The 10,000-nt window shown below is 46.2% G+C and overlaps 6 non-coding genes and 12 pseudogenes across 6 annotated transcripts; all 18 read right to left on the reverse strand.

Moving 5' to 3' along the window:
• Nucleotides 1-62, reverse strand: part of LOC138251169 (5S ribosomal RNA) — a 119-nt pseudogene extending 57 nt beyond the window's left edge.
• A 443-nt stretch (nt 63-505) lies between these two features.
• LOC138253912 (5S ribosomal RNA) lies at nt 506-624 on the reverse strand. Its single transcript, XR_011196592.1, has one exon. It is a non-coding gene; the product is annotated as a 5S ribosomal RNA (ribosomal RNA).
• A 446-nt stretch (nt 625-1,070) lies between these two features.
• Nucleotides 1,071-1,189, reverse strand: LOC138255278 (5S ribosomal RNA). Its single transcript, XR_011197915.1, has one exon. It is a non-coding gene; the product is annotated as a 5S ribosomal RNA (ribosomal RNA).
• A 447-nt stretch (nt 1,190-1,636) lies between these two features.
• Nucleotides 1,637-1,754, reverse strand: LOC138252345 (5S ribosomal RNA; annotated as a pseudogene).
• A 443-nt stretch (nt 1,755-2,197) lies between these two features.
• Nucleotides 2,198-2,306, reverse strand: LOC138252053 (5S ribosomal RNA; annotated as a pseudogene).
• A 446-nt stretch (nt 2,307-2,752) lies between these two features.
• On the reverse strand, nt 2,753-2,861 carry LOC138252198 (5S ribosomal RNA; annotated as a pseudogene).
• A 443-nt stretch (nt 2,862-3,304) lies between these two features.
• On the reverse strand, nt 3,305-3,423 carry LOC138254333 (5S ribosomal RNA). Its single transcript, XR_011197002.1, has one exon. It is a non-coding gene; the product is annotated as a 5S ribosomal RNA (ribosomal RNA).
• Nucleotides 3,424-3,860: 437 nt separating this feature from the next.
• Nucleotides 3,861-3,979, reverse strand: LOC138255279 (5S ribosomal RNA). The gene has a single exon (XR_011197916.1). It is a non-coding gene; the product is annotated as a 5S ribosomal RNA (ribosomal RNA).
• Nucleotides 3,980-4,426: 447 nt separating this feature from the next.
• On the reverse strand, nt 4,427-4,544 carry LOC138252347 (5S ribosomal RNA; annotated as a pseudogene).
• Nucleotides 4,545-4,987: 443 nt separating this feature from the next.
• LOC138256395 (5S ribosomal RNA) lies at nt 4,988-5,106 on the reverse strand (annotated as a pseudogene).
• A 446-nt stretch (nt 5,107-5,552) lies between these two features.
• LOC138252200 (5S ribosomal RNA) lies at nt 5,553-5,661 on the reverse strand (annotated as a pseudogene).
• A 443-nt stretch (nt 5,662-6,104) lies between these two features.
• On the reverse strand, nt 6,105-6,223 carry LOC138255905 (5S ribosomal RNA; annotated as a pseudogene).
• Nucleotides 6,224-6,669: 446 nt separating this feature from the next.
• On the reverse strand, nt 6,670-6,778 carry LOC138252115 (5S ribosomal RNA; annotated as a pseudogene).
• Nucleotides 6,779-7,223: 445 nt separating this feature from the next.
• On the reverse strand, nt 7,224-7,342 carry LOC138256385 (5S ribosomal RNA; annotated as a pseudogene).
• Nucleotides 7,343-7,789: 447 nt separating this feature from the next.
• LOC138252012 (5S ribosomal RNA) lies at nt 7,790-7,907 on the reverse strand (annotated as a pseudogene).
• A 443-nt stretch (nt 7,908-8,350) lies between these two features.
• Nucleotides 8,351-8,469, reverse strand: LOC138254260 (5S ribosomal RNA). Its single transcript, XR_011196930.1, has one exon. It is a non-coding gene; the product is annotated as a 5S ribosomal RNA (ribosomal RNA).
• A 446-nt stretch (nt 8,470-8,915) lies between these two features.
• On the reverse strand, nt 8,916-9,034 carry LOC138256993 (5S ribosomal RNA; annotated as a pseudogene).
• Nucleotides 9,035-9,480: 446 nt separating this feature from the next.
• LOC138255280 (5S ribosomal RNA) lies at nt 9,481-9,599 on the reverse strand. The gene has a single exon (XR_011197917.1). It is a non-coding gene; the product is annotated as a 5S ribosomal RNA (ribosomal RNA).
• Between the last annotated feature and the right edge of the window lie 401 nt (nt 9,600-10,000).

A 10,000-nucleotide genomic window follows, 5' to 3' on the forward strand; every position in this document is an offset into this window, starting at 1 on the left:
ACGCTGCTTAGCTTCTGAAATCAGACGAGATAAGGCACATTCAGGGTGGTACGGCCGTAGGCAGAATACACTCCTGTTTCAGGCCTCTTGTGTTGAGACAACCCACCGGTCTGGAGCCTGCTGCTCTCAAACACACCTGCACTCTACTGTTCACAAACTGCCCTCCTTCACAAACTTCTTACAGAGGGCCAAGCACACACCCTGTTTTGCACCAGCCTCGCAATCGCTTCACCTTCACTTACACACAGTCTCAGACTGCCCTTTCTTTAGGGCCCAGCACAAGCAGCAGACCAGCTCAGCACCAGCAGCTTTGGGTGAGTGTGAAGTGCAGAAAAATTCTCAATTTTCATTCAGAAAGAGTGTATTTTAGTGTCATTGCTGTTTTTTTATTTATTTTAAGAAAGGAAAAAAGAGTAGAAGAAATAATAATTGAAAAGTAACATTAGAGAGGACTCTATGCATTTGTTCTAAGACGTGCACGACCTACTGTCTGCAAGAGGCAAAATGCCTACAGCACCTGGTATTCCCAGGCAGTCTCCCATCCAAGTACTAACCAGGCCCGACTCTGCTTAGCTTCTGAGATCAGACAAGATCAGGCGCATTCAGGGTGGTATGGCCGTAGGTAGAATACACTCCTGTTTCAGGCCTCTTGTGTTGAGACAGCCCGCCGGCCTGGTGCCTGCTGCTCTCAAACACACCTGCACTCTTCAGTTCACAAACTGCCCTCCTTCACAAACTTCTTACAGAGGGCCAATCGCACACCCTGTTTTGCACCAGCCTCACAATCGCTTCATCTGCACTTACACACAGTCTCAGACTGCCCTTTCTTTAGGGCCCAGCACAAGCAGCAACAGACCAGCTCACAACCAGCAGCTTGGGGTGAGTGTGAAGTGCAGAAAAATTATCAATTTTCCTTCAGAAAGAGTGTATTTTAGTGTTATTGCAGTTTTTTTATTTATTTTAAGAAAGGAAAAAAGAGTAGAAGAAATAATAAATGAAAATTAACATTAGAGAGGAATCTGCGCAATTGTTCTAAGACGTGCACCACCTACTGTCTGCAAGAGGCAAAATGCCTACAGCACCTGGTATTCGCAGGCGGTCTCGCATCCAAGTACTAACCATGCCCGACGCTGCTTAGCTTCTGAGATCAGACGAGATCAGGCGCATTCAGGGTGGTATGGCCGTAGGCAGAACACACTCCTGTTTCAGGTCTCTTGTGTTGAGACTGCCCGCCGGTCTGGAGCCTGCTGCTCTCAAACATACGTGCACTCTTCTGTTCACAAACTACCCTCCTTCACAAACTTCTTACAGAGGTCCAAGCACACACCCTGTTTTGCACCAGCCTCACAATCGCTTCATCTGCACTTACACACAGTCTCAGACTGCCCTTTCTTTAGGGCCCAGCACAAGCAGCAACAGACCAGCTCACCATCAGCAGCTTGGGGTGAGTGTGAAGTGCAGAAAAATTCTCAATTTTCCTTCAGAAAGAGTGTATTTTAATGTTATTGCTGTTTTTTTTATTTATTTTAAGAAAGGAAAAAAGAGTAGAAGAAATAATAAATGAAAATTAACATTAGAGAGTACTCTATGCATTTGTTCTAAGACGTGCACCACCTACTGTCTGCTAGAGGCAAAATGCCTACAGCACCTGGTATTCCCAGGCAGTCTCGCATCCAAGTACTAACCAGGCCCGACGCTGCTTAGCTTTTGATATCAGACGAGAACAGGCGCATTCAGGGTGTATGGCCATAGGTAGAATACACTCCTGTTTCAGGCCTCTTGTGTTGAGACAACCCACCGGTCTGGAGCCTGCTGCTCTCAAACACACCTGCACTCTACTGTTCACAAACTGCCCTCCTTCACAAACTTCTTACAGAGGGCCAAGCACACACCCTGTTTTGCACCAGCCTCGCAATCGCTTCACCTGCACTTACACACAGTCTCAGACTTCCCTTTCTTTAGGGCCCAGCACAAGCAGCAGACCAGCTCAGCACCAGCAGCTTGGGGTGAGTGTGAAGTGCAATAAAATTCTCAATTTTCCTTCAGAAAGAGTGTATTTTAGTGTTATTGCTGTTTTTTCATTTATTTTAAGAAAGGAAAAAAGAGAAGAAGAAATAATAAATGAAAAGTAACATTAGAGAGGACTCGATGCATTTGTTCTAAGACGTGCACCACCTACTGTCTGCAAGAGGCAAAATGCCTACAGCACCTGGTATTCCCAGGCAGTCTCCCATCCAAGTACTAACCACGCCCGACTCTGCGTAGCTTCTGAGATCAGACGCATTCAGGGTGGTATGGCCGTAGGCAGAATACACTCCTGTTTCAGGCCTCTTGTGTTGAGACAGCCCGCCGGTCTGGAGCCTGCTGCTCTCAAACACACCTGCACTCTACTGTTCACAAACTGCCCTCCTTCACAAACTTCTTACAGAGGGCCAATCGCACACCCTGTTTTGCACCAGCCTCACAATCGCTTCATCTGCACTTACACACAGTCTCAGACTGCCCTTTCTTTAGGGCCCAGCACAAGCAGCAACAGACCAGCTCACCACCAGCAACTTGGGGTGAGTGTGAAGTGCAGAAAGATTCTCAATTTTCCTTCAGAAAGAGTGTATTTTAGTGTTATTGCTGTTTTTTTATTTATTTGAAGAAAGGAAAAAAGAGTAGAAGAAATAATAAATGAAAAGTAACATTAGAGAGGACTCTATGCATTTGTTCTAAGACGTGCACCACCTACTGTCTGCAAGAGGCAAAATGCCTACAGCACCTGGTATTCCCAGGCAGTTTCCCATCCAAGTAGTAACCAGGCCCGACGCTGCTTAGCTTCTGAGATGAGGGGCATTCAGGGTGGTATGGCCGTAGGCAGAATACACTCCTGTTTCAGGCCTCTTGTGTTGAGACAACCCACCGGTCTTGAGCCTGCTGCTCTCAAACACACCTGCACTCTACTGTTCACAAACTGCCCTCCTTCACAAACTTCTTTCAGAGGGCCAAGCACACACCCTGTTTTGCACCAGCCTCGCAATCGCTTCACCTTCACTTACACACAGTCTCAGACTGCCCTTTCTTTAGGGCCCAGCACAAGCAGCAGACCAGCTCAGCACCAGCAGCTTGGGGTGAGTGTGAAGTGCAGAAAAATTCTCAATTTTCCTTCAGAAAGAGTGTATTTTAGTGTTATTGCTGTTTTTTTATTTATTTTAAGAAAGGAAAAAAGAGTAGAAGAAATAATAAATGAAAAGTAACATTAGAGAGGACTCTATGCATTTGTTCTAAGACGTGCACCACCTACTGTCTGCAAGAGGCAAAATGGCTACAGCACCTGGTATTCCCAGGCAGTCTCCCATCCAAGTACTAAGCAGGCCCGACTCTGCTTAGCTTCTGAGATCAGACGAGATCAGGCGCATTCAGGGTGGTATGGCCGTAGGCAGAATAGACTCCTGTTTGTGTTGAGACACCCCGCCGGTCTGGAGCCTGCTGCTCTCAAACACACCTGCACTCTACTGTTCACAAACTGCCCTCCTTCACAAACTTCTTACAGAGGGCCAATCGCACACCCAGTTTTGCACCAGCCTCACAATCACTTCATTTGCACTTACACACAGTCTCAGACTGCCCTTTCTTTAGGGCCCAGCACAGGCAGCAACAGACCAGCTCACCACCAGCAGCTTGGGGTGAGTGTGAAGTGCAGAAAAATTCTCAATTTTCCTTCAGAAAGAGTGTATTTTAATGTTATTGCTGTTTTTTTTATTTATTTTAAGAAAGGAAAAAAGAGTAGAAGAACTAATAAATGAAAATTAACATTAGAGAGTACTCTATGCATTTGTTCTAAGACGTGCACCACCTACTGTCTGTAAGAGGCAAAATGCCTACAGCACCTGGTATTCGCAGGCGGTCTCGCATCCAAGTACTAACCATGCCCGACGCTGCTTAGCTTCTGAGATCAGACGAGATCAGGCGCATTCAGGGTGGTATGGCCGTAGGCAGAACACACTCCTGTTTCAGGTCTCTTGTGTTGAGACTGCCCGCCGGTCTGGAGCCTGCTGCTCTCAAACATACGTGCACTCTTCTGTTCACAAACTACCCTCCTTCACAAACTTCTTACAGAGGTCCAAGCACACACCCTGTTTTGCACCAGCCTCACAATCGCTTCATCTGCACTTACACACAGTCTCAGACTGCCCTTTCTTTAGGGCCCAGCACAAGCAGCAACAGACCAGCTCACCACCAGCAGCTTGGGGTGAGTGTGAAGTGCAGAAAAATTCTCAATTTTCCTTCAGAAAGAGTGTATTTTAATGTTATTGCTGTTTTTTTTATTTATTTTAAGAAAGGAAAAAAGAGTAGAAGAAATAATAAATGAAAATTAACATTAGAGAGTACTCTATGCATTTGTTCTAAGACGTGCACCACCTACTGTCTGCATGAGGCAAAATGCCTACAGCACCTGGTATTCCCAGGCAGTCTCGCATCCAAGTACTAACCAGGCCCGACGCTGCTTAGCTTTTGATATCAGACGAGAACAGGCGCATTCAGGGTGTATGGCCATAGGTAGAATACACTCCTGTTTCAGGCCTCTTGTGTTGAGACAACCCACCGGTCTGGAGCCTGCTGCTCTCAAACACACCTGCACTCTACTGTTCACAAACTGCCCTCCTTCACAAACTTCTTACAGAGGGCCAAGCACACACCCTGTTTTGCACCAGCCTCGCAATCGCTTCACCTGCACTTACACACAGTCTCAGACTTCCCTTTCTTTAGGGCCCAGCACAAGCAGCAGACCAGCTCAGCACCAGCAGCTTGGGGTGAGTGTGAAGTGCAATAAAATTCTCAATTTTCCTTCAGAAAGAGTGTATTTTATTGTTATTGCTGTTTTTTCATTTATTTTAAGAAAGGAAAAAAGAGAAGAAGAAATAATAAATGAAAAGTAACATTAGAGAGGACTCGATGCATTTGTTCTAAGACGTGCACCACCTACTGTCTGCAAGAGGCAAAATGCCTACAGCACCTGGTATTCCCAGGCAGTCTCCCATCCAAGTACTAACCACGCCCGACTCTGCGTAGCTTCTGAGATCAGACGAGATTAGGCGCATTCAGGGTGGTATGGCCGTAGGCAGAATACACTCCTGTTTCAGGCCTCTTGTGTTGAGACAGCCCGCCGGTCTGGAGCCTGCTGCTCTCAAACACACCTGCACTCTACTGTTCACAAACTGCCCTCCTTCACAAACTTCTTACAGAGGGCCAATCGCACACCCTGTTTTGCACCAGCCTCACAATCGCTTCATCTGCACTTACACACAGTCTCAGACTGCCCTTTCTTTAGGGCCCAGCACAAGCAGCAACAGACCAGCTCACCACCAGCAGCTTGGGGTGAGTGTGAAGTGCAGAAAGATTCTCAATTTTCCTTCAGAAAGAGTGTATTTTAGTGTTATTGCTGTTTTTTTATTTATTTGAAGAAAGGAAAAAAGAGTAGAAGAAATAATAAATGAAAAGTAACATTAGAGAGGACTCTATGCATTTGTTCTAAGACGTGCACCACCTACTGTCTGCAAGAGGCAAAATGCCTACAGCACCTGGTATTCCCAGGCAGTTTCCCATCCAAGTAGTAACCAGGCCCGACGCTGCTTAGCTTCTGAGATGAGGGGCATTCAGGGTGGTATGGCCGTAGGCAGAATACACTCCTGTTTCAGGCCTCTTGTGTTGAGACAACCCACCGGTCTTGAGCCTGCTGCTCTCAAACACACCTGCACTCTACTGTTCACAAACTGCCCTCCTTCACAAACTTCTTTCAGAGGGCCAAGCACACACCCTGTTTTGCACCAGCCTCGCAATCGCTTCACCTTCACTTACACACAGTCTCAGACTGCCCTTTCTTTAGGGCCCAGCACAAGCAGCAGACCAGCTCAGCACCAGCAGCTTGGGGTGAGTGTGATGTGCAGAAAAATTCTCAATTTTCCTTCAGAAAGAGTGTATTTTAGTGTTATTGCTGTTTTTTAATTTATTTTAAGAAAGGAAAAAAGAGTAGAAGAAATAATAAATGAAAAGTAACATTAGAGAGGACTCTATGCATTTGTTCTAAGACGTGCACCACCTACTGTCTGCAAGAGGCAAAATGCCTACAGCACCTGGTATTCCCAGGCAGTCTCCCATCCAAGTACTAAGCAGGCCCGACTCTGCTTAGCTTCTGAGATCAGACGAGATGAGGCGCATTCAGGGTGGTATGGCCGTAGGAAGAATAGACTGCTGTTTCAGGACTCTTGTGTTGAGACACCCCGCCGGTCTGGAGCCTGCTGCTCTCAAACACACCTGCACTCTACTGTTCACAAACTGCCCTCCTTCACAAACTTCTTACAGAGGGCCAATCGCACACCCTGTTTTGCACCAGCCTCACAATCGCTTCATCTGCACTTACACACAGTCTCAGACTGCCCTTTCTTTAGGGCCCAGCACAAGCAGCAACAGACCAGCTCACCACCAGCAGCTTGGGGTGAGTGTGAAGTGCAGAAAGATTCTCAATTGTCCTTCAGAAAGAGTGTATTTTAGTGTTATTGCTGTTTTTTTATTTATTTGAAGAAAGGAAAAAAGAGTAGAAGAAATAATAAATGAAAAGTAACATTAGAGAGGACTCTATGCATTTGTTCTAAGACGTGCACCACCTACTGTCTGCAAGAGGCAAAATGCCTACAGCACCTGGTATTCCCAGGCAGTTTCCCATCCAAGAACTAACCAGGCCCAACTCTGCTTAGCTTCTGAGATCAGACGCATTCAGGGTTGTATGGCCGTAGGCAGAACACGCTCCTGTTTCAGGCCTCTTGTGTTGAGACAGCCCGCTGGTCTGAAGCCTGCTGCTCTCAAACACACCTGCACTCTTCTGTTCACAAACTGCCCTCCTTCACAAACTTCTTACAGAGGGCCAATCGCACACCCTGTTTTGCACCAGCCTCACAATCGCTTCATCTGCACTTACACACAGTCTCAGACTGCCCTTTCTTTAGGGCCCAGCACAAGCAGCAACAGACCAGCTCACAACCAGCAGCTTGGGGTGAGTGTGAAGTGCAGAAAAATTATCAATTTTCCTTCAGAAGAATGTATTTTAGTGTTTTTGCAGTTTTTTTATTTATTTTAAGAAAGGAAAAAAGAGTAGAAGAAATAATAAATGAAAATTAACATTAGAGAGGAATCTGTGCAATTGTTCTAAGACGTGCACCACCTACTGTCTGCAAGAGGCAAAATGCCTACAGCACCTGGTATTCGCAGGCGGTCTCGCATCCAAGTACTAACCATGCCCGACGCTGCTTAGCTTCTGAGATCAGACAAGATCAGGCGCATTCAGGGTGGTATGGCCGTAGGCAGAACACACTCCTGTTTCAGGTCTCTTGTGTTGAGACTGCCCGCCGGTCTGGAGCCTGCTGCTCTCAAACATACGTGCACTCTTCTGTTCACAAACTACCCTCCTTCACAAACTTCTTACAGAGGTCCAAGCACACACCCTGTTTTGCACCAGCCTCACAATCACTTCATTTGCACTTACACACAGTCTCAGACTGCCCTTTCTTTAGGGCCCAGCACAGGCAGCAACAGACCAGCTCACCACCAGCAGCTTGGGGTGAGTGTGAAGTGCAGAAAAATTCTCAATTTTCCTTCAGAAAGAGTGTATTTTAATGTTATTGCTGTTTTTTTTATTTATTTTAAGAAAGGAAAAAAGAGTAGAAGAACTAATAAATGAAAATTAACATTAGAGAGTACTCTATGCATTTGTTCTAAGACGTGCACCACCTACTGTCTGCAAGAGGCAAAATGCCTACAGCACCTGGTATTCCCAGGTAGTCTCCCATCCTAGTACTAACCAGGCCTGACGCTGCTTAGCTTTTGATATCAGACGAGAACAGGCGCATTCAGGGTGTATGGCCATAGATAGAATACACTCCTGTTTCAGGCCTCTTGTGTTGAGACAACCCACCGGTCTGGAGCCTGCTGCTCTCAAACACACCTGCACTCTACTGTTCACAAACTGCCCTCCTTCACAAACTTCTTACAGAGGGCCAAGCACACACCCTGTTTTGCACCAGCCTCGCAATCGCTTCACCTGCACTTACACACAGTCTCAGACTTCCCTTTCTTTAGGGCCCAGCACAAGCAGCAGACCAGCTCAGCACCAGCAGCTTGGGGTGAGTGTGAAGTGCAATAAAATTCTCAATTTTCCTTCAGAAAGAGTGTATTTTAGTGTTATTGCTGTTTTTTCATTTATTTTAAGAAAGGAAAAAAGAGTAGAAGAAATAATAAATGAAAAGTAACATTAGAGAGGACTCTATGCATTTGTTCTAAGATGTGCACCACCTACTGTCTGCAAGAGGCAAAATGCCTACAGCACCTGGTATTCCCAGGCAGTCTCCCATCCATGTACTAACCAGGCCCGACTCTGCTTAGCTTCTGAGATCAGACAAGATCAGGCGCATTCAGGGTGGTATGGCCGTAGGCAGAATACACTCCTGTTTCAGGCCTCTTGTGTTGAGACAGCCCGCCGGTCTGGAGCCTGCTGCTCTCAAACACACCTGCACTCTACTGTTCACAAACTGCCCTCCTTCACAAACTTCTTACAGAGGGCCAATCTCACACCCTGTTTTGCACCAGCCTCACAATCGCTTCATCTGCACTTACACACAGTCTCAGACTGCCCTTTCTTTAGGGCCCAGCACAAGCAGCAACAGACCAGCTCACCACCAACAGCTTGGGGTGAGTGTGAAGTGCAGAAAGATTCTCAATTTTCCTTCAGAAAGAGTGTATTTTAGTGTTATTGCTGTTTTTTTATTTATTTTAAGAAAGGAAAAAAGAGTAGAAGAAATAATAAATGAAAATTAACATTAGAGAGGAATCTGTGCAATTGTTCTAAGACGTGCACCACCTACTGTCTGCAAGAGGCAAAATGCCTACAGCACCTGGTATTCCCAGGCAGTCTCCCATCCAAGTACTAACCAGGCCCGACTCTGCTTAGCTTCTGAGATCAGACAAGATCAGGCCCATTCAGGGTGGTATGGCCTTAGGTAGAATACACTCCTGTTTCAGGCCTCTTGTATTGAGACAGCCCGGCGGTCTGGAGCCTGCTGCTCTCAAACACACCTGCACTCTTCTGTTCACAAACTGCCCTCCTTCACAAACTTCTTACAGAGGGCCAATCGCACACCCTGTTTTGCACCAGCCTCACAATCGCTTCATCTGCACTTACACACAGTCTCAGACTGCCCTTTCTTTAGGGCCCAGCACAAGCAGCAACAGACCAGCTCACAACCAGCAGCTTGGGGTGAGTGTGAAGTGCAGAAAAATTATCAATTTTCCTTCAGAAAGAGTGTATTTTAGTGTTATTGCAGTTTTTTAATTTATTTTAAGAAAGGAAAAAAGAGTAGAAGAAATAATAAATGAAAATTAACATTAGAGAGGAATCTGTGCAATTGTTCTAAGACGTGCACCACCTACTGTCTGCAAGAGGCAAAATGCCTACAGCACCTGGTATTCGCAGGCGGTCTCGCATCCAAGTACTAACCATGCCCGACGCTGCTTAGCTTCTGAGATCAGACGAGATCAGGCGCATTCAGGGTGGTATGGCCGTAGGCAGAACACACTCCTGTTTCAGGTCTCTTGTGTTGAGACTGCCCGCCGGTCTGGAGCCTGCTGCTCTCAAACATACGTGCACTCTTCTGTTCACAAACTACCCTCCTTCACAAACTTCTTACAGAGGTCCAAGCACACACCCTGTTTTGCACCAGCCTCACAATCGCTTCATCTGCACTTACACACAGTCTCAGACTGCCCTTTCTTTAGGGCCCAGCACAAGCAGCAACAGACCAGCTCACCACCAGCAGCTTGGGGTGAGTGTGAAGTGCAGAAAAATTCTCAATTTTCCTTCAGAAAGAGTGTATTTTAATGTTATTGCTGTTTTTTTTATTTATTTTAAGAAAGGAAAAAAGAGTAGAAGAAATAATACATGAAAATTAACATTAGAGAGTACTCTATG

This window comes from Pleurodeles waltl, chromosome 8, assembly GCF_031143425.1.
Source record: "Pleurodeles waltl isolate 20211129_DDA chromosome 8, aPleWal1.hap1.20221129, whole genome shotgun sequence".
Lineage (NCBI taxonomy): Eukaryota > Metazoa > Chordata > Amphibia > Caudata > Salamandridae > Pleurodeles > Pleurodeles waltl.